The sequence below is a fragment of the Balearica regulorum genome, chromosome 1 (genome assembly GCF_011004875.1).
Source record: "Balearica regulorum gibbericeps isolate bBalReg1 chromosome 1, bBalReg1.pri, whole genome shotgun sequence".
In the NCBI taxonomy this organism is placed as follows: domain Eukaryota; kingdom Metazoa; phylum Chordata; class Aves; order Gruiformes; family Gruidae; genus Balearica; species Balearica regulorum.
In genome coordinates, this window is record NC_046184.1 from 83,610,173 (window position 1) to 83,625,166 (window position 14,994).

The following is a 14,994-nucleotide window of genomic DNA, read 5'->3' on the forward strand; positions in this document are numbered from 1 at the left end:
TGCAGCCCAGGACACAGTTGGTTTTCTGGGCTGCAAGCGCACACTGCCGGCTCATGTTGAGCTTCTCATTAATCAACACCCTCAAGTCCTTCTCCTTGGGGCTGCTTTCAGTCCATTCCTCACCCAGCCTATAACTGTGCTTGGGATTGCGCCGACCCACGTGCAGGACCTTGCACTTGGCCTTGTTGAACTTCATGCGGTTTGCACGAGCCCACCTCTTCAGCCTGTCAAGGTCCCTCTGGATGGCATCCCTTCCCTCCAGCATGTCGACCACACCACACAGCTTGGTGTCGTCGGCAAACTTGCTGAAGGTGCACTCGATCCCACTGTCCATGTTGCCAACAAAGATGTTGAACAGTGCCGGTCCCAGTACCGACCCCTGAGGAATGCCACTTGTCACTGTTCTCCACTTGGATATTGAGCCGTTGACCACAACTCTTTGAGTGCGACCATCCAGCCAATTCCTTATCCACCGAGTGGTCCATCCATTGAATCCATGTCTCTCCAATTTACAGACAAGGATGTCGTGTGGGACAGTGTCAAATGCCTTGCACAAGTCGAGGTAGATGACGTCAGTTGCCCTTCCCTTATCCACTGACGCTGTAACCCCATCATAAAAGGCCGCCAAGTTTGTCAGGCATGATTTGCCCTTAGTGAAGCCGTGTTGGCTGTCACCAATCACCTCCTTATGTTCCATGTGCCTGAGCACAGTCTCCAGGAGGGTCTGCTCCATAATCTTGCCAGGCACGGAGGTGAGACTGACCAGTCTGTAGTTTTCTGGGTCTTCCTTTTTACTCTTCTTAAAAATGGGGGTTATGTTCCCCCTCTTCCAGTCGGCGGGAACTTTGCCAGACTGCCAGGACTTCTCAAATACAGTGGAGAGTGGCCTGGCCACTTCATCTGCCATTTCCCTCAAGACCCGCGGATGCATGTCATCAGGTCCCATGGACTTGTGCACCTTCAGGTTCCTCAGATATTCTTGAACCTGATCTTCTCATACAGTGGGCGGTTCTGCATTCTCCCAGTCCCTGCCTTCTGCGATCTGGGCAGTATGGCTCAAGCATTTGCCAGTGAAGACTGAGGCAAAGACATCATTGAGTACCTCAGCCTTCTCCATATCCTGGGTAACCAAGTCACCCGTTTCATTCTGGAGGGGACCCACATTTTCCCTCATCCTCCTTTTATCACTGACATACCCATTTCAGTAAACACTACTTTTCAAGTATGTTACACATTTGCTTGCAGATCCTCTGAATATAAGCTTTCTATAGTTGGCATCCACAGGAATAAAAAGCTATCCATGTGTGCCTTCTGTATTTTTCTGAGGCAAATACTGCATTAAACTGCCCATTGTTGTAACAGAAACCTTGAGTTTGGAATAAATGGCATCTGAACAGAAACATGTATGAAGAGGCATCTGAATAAAGAGTGGAACAAGAGATAAAGACACGGTATGCCTTAATTGGTGAAGGATGTTGTCATTCAAACAACCAGAGAACAAGAAGAGCAGCAATTTAAAGCCATAAAGATAAGGAGACAAGGAACAGGAAAACAGGCTTGAAGCCATAAAATACTCAAGGAGGAAAATAAAGAACACTAAGACCCAGCAATTTTTCCTCAGCTTTGCAAAGTGCAAGGCAGGATAGTCAGGAAAAAGATCTCAGTAAATCTCTACTCATGGAAGACGTAAAATGGAAATTCAGTTAATAATGACTACTAATTATTGCTGATCAAAAAGAACCTCTAGAGACATGATGAGGACTCAGCAGCTGCTGACACCTCTCCCCTGTGGCACTATTATTCCTTCCCAGATTACTTGGATATACATGTCGTGGCACTTGTGAATATGAGAGAATGAGTAAGTGAAATCCATGGCAGAAGGAGCATGAGCAAAATCAGTTTTGTTTAAAATAAAAATCACTTTCCCCTTCCATAAGGATTTGCATTGAGCCTTCCTACAAAAGACGTTACAGAGAACATAGTATTTGTTTTTTCACATCTAGGAAACTAGCATAAAAAATTAAAGCACAACTTCTACCCCATAACTTTCTCCTGTTTTCTTTCCTTTTCCATTTTATCCTACACCATTACAAAGGCTTTCATTTAAAAAGGCTACTCACCATTATGCATGTTTATAAATTAAAGTGGATTCTCTCTGGAAGAGAACTGAGAATAAGTTACTGCTTCCATCTTTACTCCCTTCATTTTACCTATTTTCTCCTCCATGCTTCTGTGCCTCAGTGTCCAAAGTTCCATGCAACAGAAAGGTTCAGAAAGATCAAGGAAACACAAGTCAAGGAAACACAAATGTAAAACCAGAAAACATCTCCTAGAAGTAAAGGTTTACTTGACTATGCAATCATCTTCTGTGTGAAAATAGTGCAAGACCTATTCTTAAAGGCACTGCAAAGTATTGAAAACTGTGGGAGAATAAATTCCCTGGTCTATTCCAGCTGTGGAGGAAGAAAGGGAAGGACACCAGATACTATTGTGCATGTCAGTGTTACTTTCTATAATTTCTTCTATTTGAGAGAAAGCATGGCCTCAGACTGTGTGTTGCCTTCCCCCTACGTAGAGCGGTGCAGATGATGTGTCTAATAGTTCAGCGTAGATCCTGAAATGGGATCATGATATTGTCCCACCAAAATATCAAGTCACCTGGAATTGGTTGTTACACTTAACAGACTTCTTCAAAACAGGTGCTATTAAGTCATCTGTTGTGTGTTGGAAAAATCTCCCCACAGCATAACCCAAGAGTCAAGAGTTAGAAAGTGGACATACATACAAAAAGGTGCTTAGTCTCATCAACCAAATTTCCACTGGGGGCTCACACGTGATGGCTGCCATTCCATGACCAGGTTAAGCCACTAAAAGCAGTTGATGCTGCCCTTTGTGTGCCACTACAAACATTTACAAAGCTACAAAACGAACTGGGTGCTGTATTGGTGAACTGATCCAACCTAGAACTAGAACAAGACTTCATTCTACCCCAGATTGCTCTGTCTGGCTAACCGCAGGGCATATGCAAATACATATGCTGGCACAGGAGGAGGACACCAGGACAGTTCTGACCACAGTACTCTCAGAAATTCTGTGTAACTTCCTACCCTAGGTTTCATTTCACTAGAAACACTTTGATTCTTTGGGGCTACAATAACGTGATAGGAGAGTAAAATTTATGTCTGGGGCACAGCGAACACTTAGCTATGCAAATATAGCTGGAACAAGCAGCCTCAAAAGAACAACGTGCTGTTATAAAGCAAACCACTGAACAAACACAGGTGTACATTTGGAAGTATGAATTCAGGTTTTCAAGAAAAACAGAATACTCAAGGAGTAACAAAGTATCATTCCCTTTGGGATAATATCTTTTCCCTCCCTTCCAAAGCTACCTGCACTCTGTAAGTCTTTGTCTTCTGTTTCAGTACTGAGCACATCTGTGCCCGCTGTGTAAGAATAGTCTTACAGAAAATTCTGAATTGTAAATGGCACAATCGTATTGCAGATCCCATGAAGCACACAGTATTTGGGGACTGAAATAAGAAAGTTCATTAATCTTTCAGAGGTTTTTACTGTCTCCATTAAAATTGAAAAGATATTAGAGGGCAGATGCCTATGTGCGTACTTACACAGACACAGTGAGACTTGAATACTTGCAATAGAAAGGGAATTTTGCATCAAGTTCAAATGAGCTTTTTCCACCTCTGAAAACAAGGTTAAAAACTGTTAGCATTTAACCTCTACTGGGTTTTATTTTGCTTTATTTAAAACCATGATTCTAGCTAATCCCAGTTGGTGTAAAACATGCACTATCACACACATATATGCACATTCCTACTTGCAAAGATTTAGCTTTTTTCAGCTGAACTAGCTGGCAAAAATGTGTCTCTTTTTTTCAGCTGAAAATGGAAAAAGCAGCATCAAAGCCCAGAATCAGCCTCCAAAATTCAGGGACAAGGTAACTTGGTCAGATTTCCAAATTACTCAGCCCCCAGTAATACTACAAGACGGGTCCGTTTTTGATTTGTCTGCAGCACCCAAGTGCCCCTGATACCTTTACTCCTTCCAGTTCAACTCAGACTGCAAACCCAGCCTGCAGCATTGGCGGCACTCAGCATTTGACTGCCAAGAAAGGCCTTGGAGCAATCCAGGGCAGGACAAGCCCAGCTCTGCCTCAATACTTCCTGAGAACAGCTGCTTCAGATGGGGGAAGTACGTGCATGTCCCTTGCCAAGATTTTCAGTTACATTCAGAAAGCTAGACTGAAATGACAGAGAAGCTCAACTCCAATTACAAAGAAATCCATGTCACTTACAAATTTCCTTGTTAAAAGTCTGCCAGAATCTTAAAACTGAAAAAGTTGCTAGATTATTGCCACATATATGCTTATTTTTCTCTTTAAATTAATGGTCTGATTTTCAAATAGGAAGAATATCCAGAGCTTGGGAAAACTAGAAAATATTTTCCTTTTATCTTAAGGGCAGTGGAGGAAGGGAGAAGATCAATAATAGTAGACCAAAGTCAGTATTAATTAACTTTTCCATTCACTTAGCACCAAGACCACAACTCCAGTTAGTCCGATCTCAAAAAGTGCCTGGCACATGCTGCTCCTGCAAGACCCATTATTGTTCTGACAGTGGCTTGGCCCTGGGATAAAAACAAGCAATCTCTTTCTTCAGAATAATCTTTTCATCTTGAAGGATGAGCAAAGGAAAAAGGTTTCTTAGTCATAGTTTCTAGTTGTAACAGACAAATAGTCCCTCATCTCTTCAACCTTGTTATGTCCTTCCTTATCCAGTTAGATTTAGAGGCTGAGGGAAGAACTTATTGCTCTCTACAACTACCTGAAAGGAGGTTGTAGCCAGGTGTTCCAGTCTCTTCTCCCAAGTAACAAGTGATAGGACAAGAAGAAATGGCCTCAAGTGCCAGGGGAGGTTTAGATTGGATATTAGGAAAAATTTCTTCACTGAAAGGGTTATCAGGCATTGGAACAGGCTGCCCAGGAAAGTGGTGGAGTCACCATCCCTGGAGGTATTTAAAAGACGTGTGGATGTGGTGCTTAGGGACGTGGTTTAGTGGTGGACTTGGCAGTGTTAGGTTAATGGTTGGGCTTGATGATCTTTAAGGTCTTTTCCAACCAAAATGATTTATGATGTTGTGATTCTATTTTGCCATCAGTTCAGAAACTGATGCCATTTATGCTTTTGGCCAAGAGGACATCTGAAACTTCTTACATTGAAATTTTATAAAAACACTGCTCTTCTAATTAATCTCATGTGGTACAGACTAGCTCCAGGGAAAAAAGAAAGGGTTTGAGCCTATATTTCTGCTCCCTCCTTCACTTCCATGCATGAATAGATGATTTTACTTAAAACTAGCTATTTTCAGAACAGTATTTGAATGTACAAAATTTTGGATATGCTAGATAAGTGTTCTAATAAACATGGCAGACCAACAAGTCTTACAAAGATATCAGCCTGCATCTAACACTTTGATTCCTGCCTGAACGAGACAGGTTTGACTCCAGAATGCCTTCAGAAGAGCAGCCTACGGTCATCAGGCTTGAAAAACTAAAAGCCAACTGAAACGAAATCTTTTCTTATATCTTAGCTCCCAACTTCAAATCATGTTGTGACTTGGTTCCATCAGTCACTCAGAGAGGAGGTAGTATCTCTAGGATCAAAATATACTTGCACAAGAGGTATGACATGTACAAGCCTGGCACAGACACCCTGTTATTCTATTTCCTGGATCTCAGGAAATCTCAGTTATTCAAACTCAAAGACTGTCAATATGTCCCTCATCAGTCATATCCCAGTTCCAATGGGTTAGGAGCAATTTGCAGCAGGAAAACTGCTACTATACCTAGAAGGAAGTTAAGGTGAGGATGTGCAGCTGCTGGCCTGCTGCAGGTTTACCTACACCACTACAGTTTCCATACACTTATGAGAAAGGTGGGACTTGGTTGCCAATGCTACCTCCCTCTCTTGAAGAAAAAATGAGATTGCCATTTTCAAAATCTGATTTAAAACAGTGCATGTTTTCAGAAGGACTAAAGGCACATGAAATGACAAAACTCCTGCTGGACCCACATCTTACCCTCTGTAGGTCATGCTCATTTAGAGCTAGTAGCTGGATGCTGGAGCACCTACCTGTACTGAAGAATCACATATTCACAGTTACACTTCTCCTGCTATGTAAACACAAGTGCAGCTCAGACTACAAGCTCTGGACAGTAAGCATTGTTCGGGCTTCAATCTGCTTCCTCTCAGACGGCAAGCGGCAGAACAGTGGAACAGCCATCCTTGTTGGATGCTAATACTTTAAGACAGTGACAAAAGCAACTCAGATGATTACTGTTGCACATTTCAAAGCAGACAATCAAGTATGCCAAATACGGAAAATCCAAATCCATCAGCACCACAGGTGTTGAAATGTGTAGAACAGATCTACAATCATCAAAATTAGACAGCGTACAGAGCAGATCTCTTTCACTTTTTTATGGAACACTAATGGTTTTATAAAACTGGCTATTTTAATCAAAATTTAAAACAGGACAGAAAATTTAAAACCCAACACCAGATCAATGAGCTGGGTGTTTGAAAAGTGTACCTCCTTTCCACCTAGATCACAGCACTCAGCATGGGACCCATATCCCTGTTGCAGTTACTCTCTAGTTCACAGATCCTTATGTAACTGCAGGAACACCAAAAAATGTTGCTTGCTTTTTTTTTTTTTTTTTTTTCCATCCAACCTTTTATCCAAGAGAAAAATTTTACAATATGGCCATCAGACCACAAAGCTCTACAGCATAAGAAAATAACACATGGTTATGTGAAAGGGTGGGAGAAGGAAAATAAAATGTTAATTATTATTTTTTAGTTCTGTAATCTTGAAGAGCCTTCATCACACACCAGAGCTCTACATGAAAACATAGAGAAAAGTGCCTCCCAGTGAACTTTACCACTCAAGAATCATTATTAGATAAAAAGAGTGATTTTCAGTCTGTAAAGTTTTAATGCTGAGAATTGGTCGTCTTTTCTGCTCAGGGAAACACCTACCAGGCAACTCCCCAACCTGCTAAAAAGCACTAGGCTCAGAACTGGGCCACCCCTGTACTACTTGGAGATTGCCCTGCTGGCATCTGCTTTTGGATCTCAGAGGAAAATATTACAGTCTGGCAATAATGCAGTGCATTAAGAACTGTGTGATACAACTTATTTTCTGAATATAAACTCAGCAGAAACAATTTCCCCTGTTTCTCCCACCTTTCGATTCCATTTTAGAGAGACACCAGCTGAAAAGGCAATTACTTTTATGTGGTCCTATTCAAAGCCTCACTTGTCTAAAGCTGTAAGTGAAGAGCTCGATGAATGCCACATGTGTTGAAAAGAGATACAGTGACTTGATGTGTAGAAATCAGAGCTCAGCTAACTGACATGCAAGTTCTCCTTCTCCAGCAGGATGAAGAGATCAAACTCCAGAATACAACTCAGTATCATTAAGTCTCTGGGAAACCATCTTTGCAGCATCTTTTTGCTGCATGTGAAACAGATTACAGATGCAGCTTTTACCCAAAACACACTTTGAATCAGCCTTAAGAAAGCATATCAGAATCCAAGCTGGCTGAAACGCAGAAGTCAAAAGCACGCTTTAGCGACTGCAGAGAGCTGCTGAGTTCGAAAGAGAATTTTCCATCTTCCCTCAAAATGCTGCAAGTAAGACAGGCTGTGCTGTAAATCTTTAGAGAAACTAGTTGGCCTAGTTATTATATTACATTTGCCCTTTCATGGGGCCAAAATCATATTATGAAGGCACATAGTGATATAGTTCACTGCGCAGTGCACCCCACAGCAATTCAGCAGCATAGAGGAACACTATAGAATACATCATATAAATTCCAAGTTGGCATCAGCCTGGAAAAACTCATTCACTGAGAGCAATCCCCACCTGTGAAAAGTGAAAGCAGAAGAACCATCCTGTTCCAAAAAAGACCAAATGTCCTTTTAAGCAGGCCCAACAGTACAGAGCAAGGCTTTAGGAAGAAATGTACACATGGAAAGATGAATTACCTGACTCAATGAAGATTATTAATTTCAGTAGAGCGCAGCAGAGACAAGCTTACACATCAGTTTTGGGTTTTCTAATAAAGACATGCTTTTATCTTGCCAGCAGAGTTTAGTGCAGGACTATGAATTAGTGATTGGTTACATTTGCTGGAGAGTAGCTGACATCTGGGATGTCTTTGTGAGAGCCTGAATATGCTGCCAGAGACATTTAAGATAAAGTGCATCAAATAATGAGAAAAATGTGTAAATTATCTGAGGGGTGATGCTTCCTACCCGACTCACTGCTTTGGAAATTTTGGTCTGCTTAGTTCTCAGATCTACCCTTTTTCACTGAAATGCTCCCTAGCTCCCTCCCTAGCATAGACGAACCCAAATCTTAATTACTCCTTGGCTCAGCTTCTCATGCCATGATTTTACAGAGCATTTTCATGTTGGGCATGACACACTGCTTGCCCACTGATGCCAGAAAGGTGCATAGTAATTTCGCTAGCAGCACTTCTGGGTTTTCATGCTGATTTGGCTAGCGAGGGCACAAGAGCAATTTTAGATCTCCTCACAGCAGGAGGAACTTTCATTTCATCAGCTGGTGCCCACCCTGCAAACCCTCTCCTTGGCTCTCTTCAGTGACCTGGCCACTCCAATTACCTTGCAAAATACAATGTTCTCAAATTTTTGGTGGTCCCACTGGGCACTTCCCTGCAGTAGCAGTCATGGCAGCTGGCCCAGGGCCCCCTGGGGAGTCTGCCCGCCTGGCCACTCCTTCTGGGACCTCATGGGGCTCTGTCCCCTCGGCTCTCCTCAGCCAGACATGGAAGACCAGCACTGACGTCAAGTCTGGTGACTCCCCGTACCCCAACAGCTCCCTTTGGGGGCCATAAGGACCAGAGAAGTAGACAAATTAGGGAGACTGATGACTCCATGTACTGCTATGGTACAACACATGCTTCTCCCTGATTCTGGCCAAAAAGCTCTGCCGACTGCCTGGAAAGCCAGCCTCCCCATAGGCACAGGGTAGGGAGTTTGGAGATGTCATGGTCTTGCTGAGGATGTCTTCAGGTGGATCCTGGTCTCCCTGAGACATCAGTTGCCCGCTGCCTGCTCCAGTCTGCTGACAGGAGATGTGCCTACGGTCATCCCCACCAATGTGACGTCAGTCACTCTCCTCTCTCTCCTCGGCACACTTCCCCGTTTGTCTCTTTATCAGCCATTATCTTCAGCGTTTCTCAGTATTTAACCTGCTCTATTTGATGATGCAGGAGCATCTATCCAGGGACAGCTTTGCATTTAGTTTCCCTTTGCTTCCTGACTGCTTGTCTGTGCGCCTTGTGCCACACCCATGGCCACCACTCCCGATTCCTGGCAGTCCCAGGACAGTCAGGGATGTCATTTGAAGAGCTGTGCGTGATTGCTCCTTAATAACAGTGTAATCATCCCCAGATTATGGAAACTGTAATCATTGTTTATAGTGCTGCTGTTCCTGCACATCTTGTAAGGGTGGTTTGGCACTGTTGTCCCAGGGGAAGATCCTATGGCTGCAGCATCATCTCCATACCAGCTCTACTTTGGGCTGTGATTGGAGGGCCTCGTTCCCCTCTGTGCAGGAGAGTCCTGAGTTATGTGGCAGGACTCGTTCTTATGTTCCCTTGGGAACTGCTATTTTTATTTCCTCCTATGCAGCCTGAACAAGGGTCAGAAGGCTGCAACACAACAGTGTAATCCAGGATCATCATGAATATACATCTGGCATTCACAGAAGCATGGGTAAACCACATAGTGGCTGGTGCCTCTGTGGTGACAAGGGTTTATTCTTTCGGTTTCAGGATGTTCTTTTATTGTCTGACTCTTGCCAGAGGGACTCTAAATTCAGTAGCCTCCTTTTCCACAGCAGTACCAATTCCCAAGTAGACTGGTTGTAGATTGGAAGATGACATAGCCCAATTCTAGGGATCTTCAGATTTTCCTTCACTTGTCAGTGGCCTGAAGCGTTTGCTTTCAGCACTGATCAAACTCTATTCACTGCTTTGACTGAGAGATGATTTGTCCTTATCAGATTCAGGCACACTGAAAATTAGAGCAATTACTAATCTAACAAAGTGAAGGGTTTGGGTCTTGTTTATACAATTTAAAGCACTTCTACTGAAAATAAAGATGCATACAATAAAATGCAGACTTGGGCCACACCTAGACTTATTATCTTATTCTAGCTATTGCTGCAAATGTCTTTCTGAGGTGTTTCTCAGCTACAAAAAAATAAAGCTTCTGCTTAGTGGTAAGCTACCTCTAGAGACATGGCTTCCAACATAAGGCCTCCCTCGGTTCAGTTATGCAGTTACATGTGAGGGTTCTCTAGAAACACTGAATACAAATTATGCTTCAAAGCATTTTTTTGCTAATTTAAGGAAACTTTTTTTTTTTTTTGGCGTTGTAGCCTTATTTTTAGCAACTCAGCAGCTAGGAGTGCTAATAAATTCGTAAGATTTACGCCAGTGAATAGAGAGAGACTGGGACATTGGTACTTCTGCTCATCTTCTTTTCCTCTTAGGAAAGGACCTGAATTATAAGTTTACACAGTTTTCAAATAATGTAACATACTTTTAAGCTCCGTTCATGTCTTTGACATCCTCTCTCTAGTGAAATATCTTCCTTAATCAGACAGTAGACAGAGGCCTCTGCTTGTGCTTGAATCTTTAAATGTACCTTATAATGGACACATGGCAAAAGATTCTTAGGGAGGGCAGAGTGAACAATTTCACAGAGGTGAAATTGTTGAAGCTTTTTGCCCCCAGGTGCAACCAGTAGCGAGGCTGAGCATGTTATTCCTTGCAGGCACATGCACACAAATGCACATGCACATCACAGATATACATACACACAGATCTACACACACAGAGAGCATAATCCCATAAACATAAACGGCATCAACAGCCTTCCTTCTTTCTTCCTCCCTGGCTGAGCAGGATAGAGGTCCACTAATGTGAAATGTGTGTGCATATGTATATGTGCAATGTGGATCCCATCAGCAGCTGGGCTCTTGCAAATCAAATATTACTAGGTCAGGTAAAACAGATAGATGATGCTCTCCATGTCTTGAATGTGCTATATAAAGATAGATAACATTCCAAAATTAACTTTGGGACTTAAAATTCACTTTTGATCCCGTTTCAGATCTCACCAGCAGAAAGTAGATTTTTGTTCTTGTAAGAATGAAAACATCCAGCTTCCAACATCAGATGAGTTTCAGCATTGGGTTGCTGTTGTTACCTAGTGAAGGGAGCTACTCATCAAGTTCTTGCTGCTGTCGTGAATCAGCTGTGGTACAACCTAGTGCTCCTCTAACACCAGGTCCCAACTACAGGCTGACTGAGAAAGAACATTCTGGTAGTTAAAGCATGGAAATGGGAATCTGCTTTATACTTTATATTTGACACAATTGTGATCAAGATCCAGACTCTTGACTGCACTGTTTCACTTTCCCAGTCTATAGGCTGATTTTTTTCTTTCAGACAATAAAATTAGGGTGACCCATATTACACTTTGGAGCTTGCACATCTTATCTAAGCATTTCCCTCTGAGGTCATTGCTGGTTAGTTGCTGTTGGTCACTACCCCACAAGTGGACCTGCAGAGCTCAAATTACTCAGTATGAACACAGGTTTTTCAGCTGAGCAACAGGAAGGAGTGACTCCACTGAGGGATGTAAATAGATTCCCCCCACTGCTGCAGAGAAAACTAACCATCCTGAATATCATACATTATGCTCCCTTATTTCCTGCTGTAACCAAAGGACAGTCAAAAGGGGACAACAGAGACAGTATCTCTATTGCTAAATGTATCCTCTTTAGGGAGGGATCTCTGATCAGACCACATGATGCTAAATGTCCTGTGTCCACCAATTTAGGGTTCTAGAGCAGATTGGAGTGGCTGAATTGCACAGTATTAGGCCCAGGTCTTCTCTGTAAATCCAGAAGTAACAGGGCTTTGCTGCAGTCCACAAGGTTAGATGTTGCATGTCCTGAGACGCACAATGGAGGCATGTGGGGGTGACTGCAAGTGCAAAACCTACTGACAAAGCAAAAAGGAGACCTAGGATACCCATCATGACTATCAGTAGTACTCCTTGCCATGAATTATCTCCAGAACTGTATCTAGGTTTCTTCCTGGAAGGAATGGGGTCTTTCATCCCACACTATTTCCCTGTGGTGAACTGACACCCATACAGGGTGGACAAACTAGGATCCAGGTCATGGAAGCCAAGTGATCTGATAGTGTAGATAATACCCAGAAGGTGAGGTGTTACCTGAAGGGGCAGGGGATGACCATGTGAGCTGTACCTGTGGCAGTGGTGTAGCATGATGGTACACAGGGGTGGAAAGGTTGTAAAACCCGCTTAGCATTTTGTAGCATCTAAAGTGTTTCTCCTGGAAAATGCAAATTCTTCAAGGGGATGAGCTGCAGGGTGATCCCACTCATTGGAAAAAGTGACGTGTACACACAAAGTGATTTGAGCTGCAGAGTCTTTGGTCCCTGGTCCCTGCAAGAATGACTGGATCTTCAGGCTGAATGGGGAAGGATGTAAAAGCCTTGTTTTTGTTGCCTGAAGAGTCATTCTTGAAGGTTTCTCCAGCTTCCTGTTGATTACAGATTAGCTCACTGACTGCTGCCCCTTGCAAAATTGCAGTAGGTACCACAGCAAGTGCATGTGGCTACTGCAGTTGTTTCATTATCACCAGGAATAGGATTTCAGGAGCCCGTAAGTCTTTGTTAGACAAAATAACACACCTAAAAAGTGTCTAGCACTAAATGGAGGTCTTGGATTTGCAAGGCATGTGTTGGAGTCATTACTCATACATTGCTCAAAAGACTGGGAAAATCAGGTCTTAAAATACAAAGAGGGATGACATCACTTTATACGGTATCTCTTACATCTTTAAACTACTGATTCTCCTGAATCACTGGTGGCCCATAAGACCGTGTTAACTAATTCTCAGCTTATCCATGAGATCATCTAGCCTTTGTAGTGTTTTCAATTACAAGTTTCATGATTGAGATGCCTGGTTACCTGCACGTGGTAGTCCACATGTCTTTATGATTGTTTGGTAGTGGTTCATTGCACTGTGCAACTGGGGAGCTGCTACTCTTAAGCATCTATTCCAACTCGATTCTAGTTGATGCTATAGAGTGAGCAGTGGGAGTCTTTCCTTATGAACCAACTACAACTTCAACCTGAGCATACCTTGTGAAGTGGAGCATATCTCTATTGGCAAGGATCATCGCAGAGCAGGAAAAGCAGCAATATTTTTAGGTCTCAAAGCCTGGCTTTCCTGTCATTGTGAAATATACCTTTAACTTAGAGAGTTTGGATGTTTCTAAGAGGGTGAAAGCAAGGGGATCCCATGAAATGGGAGATTGCTGAGTGGGCTAGTGTAGGGGCTGGTCTATTGTTCTCTTTTTTTTTTTAAAAAAAATAGATATGAAACCCAAATGAACCATAGGGAGTGGGAAGTTATTTAGAATCTGAATCTGGAGGGGAATTAGTCTGGTTCATTTACTTTGTAATAGAATCTAAAATTTGACATACTGACATTTCAAAAAGGAAGCTCTCAAATCTGTTTCTTCATTTTAATTCAATTACTGTTTGCCTTTTTTTTAAAGGCCTGTGCCTCAGCCTGCCTATATCCCCCTAAAATGGCAGAATAATATGAATAAGGGAACAAGGAAAAAAATGAAGACAGGAAATTTTTTTCTACTGAAGGAAAAAAAAATATTTTTACCCTTTAAAAGGCTCCCTGACACACATTTTCATCCCTTGTGATCAAGTGAAATACATGTTCATGGTTCCTTAATGCAAAGGTCTGTAATAACCAAATCTTAAGTTAAATCGATATGTCATTTGTTCAAAATTTTGAGCTAATTCAGAATGGCAGCAATATAATTACTGCATCAGAATTACTTTGTCCATAGATTGTTGGGTATTACATTTTTTGAGAAATTAAATTTTGATATCAAATGATTCATTTACATACAGGAATATTTAATACTTATTAGATTAACTAAAACAATAGGGAACAACAGTTTTTGTTTGTACTGCTCCTGCACTCTTCTTGACCTCCTCTTCTATCCTTCTGATTATGTGTTCCTGTGGATTCTCTGACAGGCTTCCAATTCTTGTTGTTTTTGAAGAAAGATTGATTGTTAGTTTTGGTTGTCTTTGCTAGTCTTTTTAGAATCTTTTTTTGGCCTGCCTTGCTTGTTTATGTCCTCCTATTTTCATCATTTAAACACAGCAGGGATTTTTCAAGGATGTCTACATATGTTGCACTTTCTAGATGAAGAAAAATGGATAGTGTTTCAAGTTTTTCATGCCATATGAAGTTGCAATACTTCATTTTTCATAGGCAGGGCTAAAATATGTTCCAGGAAGATGATGTTGACAGCTTACTAGTTAGTTTACTCTCAGTCCATCTGTAACAAAGATCTTGCAGGGACGGAACAGCGTGCTGTTTACTCTTCTCAATATAACAGTGTTACAATGCATAATATTACTTGATCCTTATTATTACAGAAAATGAGCATTATCAGAAAAATGTTCCATCTATTCAACATGAAATTATACACTATACTGTACCAACCGCACTACCAGCTGCCTGTTGCCAGCAAACATTCTTAGGAATACCATCACTTGCAAACCTAAAAGCTTGCAGGTGGGGTTATGCCCTGGAACAGTGGAAGGCTGTGTAGGCAAATTCATCCAAAGCATCCAAACTCTGAGACTTATACAATACTATTCAGAGATATGTCAACTTTTTAAAACAAAATGTTTTGTCACAGTGGGTTTGATAAATGTGTTGTGGGGAAGCATTTCTCAGATTACGATAGAATTTTGTGAGAAGATCACAGATGATGAGGGTATTTGCATAAGCGAAATG